The sequence below is a fragment of the Mustelus asterias genome, chromosome 29 (genome assembly GCF_964213995.1).
Source record: "Mustelus asterias chromosome 29, sMusAst1.hap1.1, whole genome shotgun sequence".
NCBI classification, from domain to species: domain Eukaryota; kingdom Metazoa; phylum Chordata; class Chondrichthyes; order Carcharhiniformes; family Triakidae; genus Mustelus; species Mustelus asterias.
This window is the reverse complement of record NC_135829.1, coordinates 10,024,499-10,030,662: the sequence shown is the minus strand read 5'-3', so window position 1 is coordinate 10,030,662 and position 6,164 is coordinate 10,024,499. Positions and strand designations below refer to the sequence as shown.

The window sequence follows — 6,164 nt, the reverse complement described above, 5'->3', positions numbered from 1 at the left end:
GCAACCGCCCCCACGCACACCCACTCCGGGCATACACGCTCATGCTGCCGTGACCAATCTGGGCGCCGCCATCTTTGATACTGGCGCCAGTCTCCATATGATGTGTTCTTTAATCTGTGTGATTCACTCTCCACTCACATTGGCTGTACCTCTCAAGACCTGATTACCTGTTAAGACTCGCATCCATCCATTATCTTGTAAATTGAGTTTGTGTCCATCTATGCCCTCTCTATGCCCACTCACCTGATGTCCCGAGGCATGGTACATTGGGGAGACCATGCAGACACTACGATAACGGGTGAATGGACACCGCTCGACAATCACCAGGCAGGAGTGTTCCCTTCCTGTCGGGGGAACACTTCAGCAGTCAAGGGCATTCAGCCTCTGATCTTCGGGTAAGCGTTCTCCAAGGTGGCCTTCACGGCAACGCAGAATCTCACAGCAGAAACTGATCGCCAAGTTCCGCACACATGAGGACGGCCTCAACCGGGATCTTGGGTTCATGTCGCACTATCTGTAACTCCCACAACTTGCCTGGGCTTGCAAAACCTCACTAACTGTCCTGGCTGGAGACAATACACATCTCTTTAACCTGTGCTTAACCCTCTCTCCACTCACGTTGTCTGCACCTGTAAAGACTTGAATACCTGTTAAGACTCGCATTCCAACCATTATCTTGAATTGAGTTTGTGTCTATATATGCCCTGTTTGTGAAACAAATCCTGCACTCACCTGATGAAGGAGTGGCGCTCCAAAAGCTCGTGCTACCAAATAAACCTGTTGGATTTTAACCTGGTGTTGTAGACTTACTCACCTGATGAAGGAGCAGCGCTCCGAAAGCTCATGCTACCAAATAAACCTGTTGGTCTTTAACCTGGTGTTGTGAGACTTCTTCCTGTGCATTCTCCATATGGGAGAATGTGCATGTTCAGACTCTATGATGAGCAACCTCATTCATTTCAGATTCAAACCCTCCTTCATCACAGATTGAAATCATAGATTTGCACTAACCGTGACCCCATGGATAAATCATAGAATCCCTACAGTGCAGAAGGAGACCATTCACCCCATTGAACCCATACTGACAACAATCCCACCCAGCTCCTATCCCATAACCCCATGCATTTACCCTAGCTAGACCCCCTGACAATAAGGTGCAGTTTAGCATGGACAATCCACCTAACCTGCACATCATAGAATCGTAGAATCATTTGCACTTAGCACGTGCAAACTCCACAGTCACCCAAAGTGGGAAATGAACCCGGGTCCCTGGTGCTGTGAGACAGACGTTCTAACCACTGTTCCACAGTGTCATCCATACGGAGTGGTGGTGGTGGCGGTGGCGGTGGCTGGGGATGTGTGTTGAGATTCAATGATGGCCAACCTTAGCTACTGAGTGGACCCACCCTCCTTCATCTCACATTGTAATCGAGCACTTGCACCAACCACGACCCATGAACGAGACTAAATGCATTTAATGTATGCTAAATATTTCATCATTGATTCCAGAAAATGCTTTGTCATTCGTATATCAATAAAACTGATTTGATTTATTATTGTCACATGTATTAGTATACAGTGAAAAGTGTTGTTTCTTGCGTGCTATACAGACAAAGCATACCATTTTTGGAGTACATAGGGGAGAAGGAAAAGAGAGGGTGCAGAATTTGGTGTTACAGTCATAGCTAGGGTGTAGAGAAAGATCAGCTTAATATATGGTAGGTCCATTCAAAAGTCTGATGGCAGCAGGGAAGAAACTGTTCTTGAGTCGGTTGGTACGTGGCCTCAGACTTTTGTATCTTTTCCCCGACGGAAGAAGGTGGAAGAGAGTTTGTCCGGGGTGAGTGGGGTCCTTAACTATGCTGGTTGCTTTCCCGAAGCAGCGGGAAGTGTAGACGGAGTCAATGGACGGGAGGCTAGTTTGAGTGATGGACTGGGCTACGATCACGACCCTTTGTAGTTTCTGGCAGTCTTGGTCAGAGCAGGAGCCATACCAAACTGTGATACATCCGGAAAGGATGCTTTCTATGGGACATATGTAAAAATTGGTGAGAGTCGTAATGGAAAAAGTAGAGGCATGGTGGGCTTTCCTAACTATAGCGGCGCTGTGGAGGGGCCAGGACAGATTGTTGGGAATCTGAACACCTAGAAACCTGAAGCATATAGAGTCATAGAGGTTTACAGCATGGAAACAGGCCCTTCAAACCAAATTGTCCATGCCACCCTTTTTTTTTAAACCACTAAACTAGTCCTACTTGCCTGCGTTTGGCCCATATCGCTCTCTACCCATCGTACCCATGTAACTGTCAGAATGATTTTTAAAAGACAAAATTGTACCTGCCTCTATTACTACTCTGGCAGCTTGTTCCAGACACTCATCACCTTCTGTGTGAAAAAAAATTGCCCCTTTTGTATCTCTCCCCTCTCATCTTAAACCTATGTCCTCTAGTTTTAGACTCCCCTACCTTTGGGAAAAGATGTTGACTATCTAGCTGATCTATGCCCCTCATTATTTTACAGATTTCTGTAAGATCGCCCCTTAGTCTCCTATGCTCCAGAGAAAAAAGTCCCAGTCTATCCAGCCTCTCTTTATAACTCAAACCATCAAGTCCCGGTAGCATCCTAGTAAATCTTTTCTGAACTTTTTCTAGTTTAATAATATCCTTTCTATAATAGGGTGAACTGTATTCCAAGTGTGGCCTTACCAATGTCTTGTACAACTTCAACAAGACGTCCCAACTCCTGTATTCAATGTTCTGACCAATGAAACCAAGCATGCCGAATGCCTTCTTCACCACTCTGTCCACCTGTGACTCCACTTTCAAGGAGCTATGAACCTGCTCCCCTCGGTCTCTTTGTTCTATAACTCTCCCCAATACTCTACCATTAACTGATTAAGTCCTGCCCTGGTTCGATCTATCAAAATGCATTACCTCGCATTTAATTCCATCTGCCATTCATCAGCCCACTGGCCCAATTCATAGAGTCATAGAATCCCTGCAGTACAGAAGGAGGCCATTCGGCCCATCGAGTCTGCACCGACAACAATCCCACCCAGGCCCTAACCCATAACCCTACATATTTGTCCCTCTATTGCCTCTAACCTACTGATCAAGATCCCATTGCAATCCTAGATATACATCAAAGGATGCTCTGAGATGCTTCAATATAGTCAAAGAAATGCTACAGACAATTCAAAATGGTTATTACCAATGGTGCATTGATACTTAAGTTGTTCACCTAGAACAAGTTGTGGTACAATTGTGATACATGTAATATTCTCCGTATACATTCAATGAGTTAAACAGCCAGAGGGGGAGTTTGTACAATTCCACTCCCATCGATTCACTTTGGCTGAAAGATCTTGTGAGGACATCCATTTTTTTTACTCCATTCTTAAAGTGACAAAGTCAATGCTTAGAATGGACTGGGTAAACCCAAATCTTGCTTGCTCCAAATTCAAACTCCAATTGAATCCAATTCAAGGTCCCCACAAGAGAGGCAAACAAAATCCAAGCTGACAAGACAAGGCATTGCAACCCATCTTGTGCTTGATCTAACGCTTAATCTTAGCCAAAAGGCCGAGAAGTGAAGGTCTTGTGAATGCAGGCCCAGTCTCTCCTCATACGATATTCCTGCCATCCCAGAAATCAGTCTGGTGAACCTTCGCTGCACTCTCTCTATGACAAGTATATCCTTTCTCAGATAGATTATCCTGATCCTCTAAGCACTAGCCCAGTGACATTACTACACCACTATCTCATAGAACCATAGAAACCCTACAAGTACAGAAAAGGCCATTTGGCCCATCGAGTCTGCACTGATCACAATCCCATCCAGGTCCTATCCCCGTAACCCTCCGTATATGCCCTTGCTAGTCTCCCTGACATTAAGAGGCAATTTAGCATGGCCAATCAACCTAGGCCGCACATCTTTGGAATGTGGGAGGAAACCGGAGCACCCACTGGAATCCCACGCAGATACGGAGAGAATGTGCAAATTCAGCCAGTCACCGAAGGCCAGAGTTGAACCCAGGTCCATGGTGCTGTGAGGCAGCAGTTCCAATCACTGTGCCACCATGTCTCCTCCTCTGAATTTAATAGGATTAGAGCGTGCCATGTTTTTCCCCATGAGAAAGGTTGTTGAATGATCTAATTTGCAAGTGTAAGATGCACCTTTTCAAACATAGCTACTTTGGATATACAAATGATGCCTAGCTATGCACTATATCAGAACAATCACTGCTGTTCTAAGTTGCAAGGAAGTTTTCCTGCATCAACTCCAGCTCAGGAAAGGTTAGTGACTAGCCCTCAAATTGACAAGAAGCACATTAAAACTACCCACGCACATCAAAAAGAAATTTGTTTTTATAGAGTAGCTTAATCATGACTCTTAAAAACAGCTGAAAGTGCTTCACACGCAATGACATACTTTGACTGTTGTTAGTACATGTGCATAAAAGACTTCTATTTATATCGTGCATGCAAGGCATTCCAAAATGCAACCCGGGGGATGATTAGCTTTTGATGTACAGGGCCCGTAGCTTATCTTTTGGCAGATCGATTGCCAAGTAGAGCAAAGATTTGCATTTATCTTCGCTTCTCGGCCTTTTGGCTAAGATCAAGTGTAGTATCGACATGCTGTGCTTGGTTGAAGTCATTAGGTTACATTTTAGCTTCATTGGAAGCAATTTTTAAAAGCGGCATCTCGGCCTTTTGGCTAAGATGCAAATGAGATCAAGCCTTGGAAAAGATGCAATGCTGACTCCAATCAGCTTGGATCATGTAGATCAAGCCCAAGACAGGAGGTGAGAGCCCTGTCTTGTCAGCTTGGATCGGGAATGTCTCAACTTGTTGAGACTCTGAATTGGACTTGATTTGATTGAATTGGAATAAAAATTTTAAAAAAGATTTGCATTTATCTAGCTCCTTTCACACCGAGCAGATGTCTCAAAGTGCTTTACAACCAATGAAGTACCCTTTGAAGTGTGATGACTGTAGGAACATAGCAACATAGAATTAGGAGTGGAAGTTGACAAATTCAGCCCTTCGAGCCTGTTCCGCCATTCAATCAGATCATGGCTGATCTCTCACTGGTCTAAAATCCACCTCCCCACCTGTTCCATACATCCCTGTTTCCCTTTTCTTAAATTAAAAATATATCTATCTCCCTCTTGAAAACCATTCAATGATTCAGACTCCACCGCGCTATGGGGCAGCGAGTTCCACAAATTGTGAGAAGTAGTTCCTCCTCATCTCAGTGTTAAATCCACCGCCTCTCAATCTATACCTCTTGTTCTAGATTGCCCCATAAGGGGAAACATTTGGTCTACATTTAATTGATCAATTCCTTTTAAAATTTTATATACCTCGATCAGATCCCCCCTCATCCTTCTAAACTCCAGCGAGTATAAACCCAAACTGTTTAATCATAGACGAATCATAGAAACCCTACAGTGCAGAAAGAGGCCATCTGGCCCATCGAGTCTGCACCGACCACAATCCCACGCAGGCCCAACCCCCACATCCCTACATATTTACCCACTAATCCCTCTAACCTACGCATCTCAGGACACTAAGGGGCAATTTTAGCACGGCCAATCAGCCTAACCCGCACATCTTTGGACTGTGGGAGGAAACCGGAGCACCCGGAGGAAACCCACGCAGACACGAGGAGAATGTGCAAACTCCACACAGACAATGATCTCTCACAAGGACCTTACCTGTTAGCAGTAGAGAATTTGGAAGAGACCAGAGGATAGAGGAGTGGTCTAGTGGTATTATCACTAGGCTATTAATCCAGAAACTCGGCTAATGTTCTGGGGACCCGGGTTCGAATCCCGCCACAACAGATGGTGGAATTTGATTCCAATAAAAAATACCTGGAATTAAGAATCTACTGATGACCATGAAACCATTGTTGATTGTTAGAAAAACCCATCTGGTTCACTAGTTTCCTTTAGGGAAGGAAATCTGCCGTCCTTACCCCATCTGTCAACATGTGACTCCAGAGCCACAGCAATGTGGTTGACTCTCAACTGCCCTCCAAGGGCAACGAGGGATGGGCAATAAATGTTGGCCCAGCCAGCGACACCCATGTCCCATGAATTAATAAAAGAAATCCACCTAACCTGCACATTTTTGGACATTAAGGGAAATTTAGCA

At 44.8% G+C, this 6,164-nt stretch overlaps 1 non-coding gene across 1 annotated transcript; it reads left to right on the top strand.

The window, feature by feature from the left end:
• Positions 1-4,594: 4,594 nt before the first annotated feature.
• Positions 4,595-4,793, top strand: LOC144480603 (U2 spliceosomal RNA). The gene has a single exon (XR_013495699.1). It is a non-coding gene; the product is annotated as a U2 spliceosomal RNA (small nuclear RNA).
• The last annotated feature ends 1,371 nt before the right edge of the window (positions 4,794-6,164 follow it).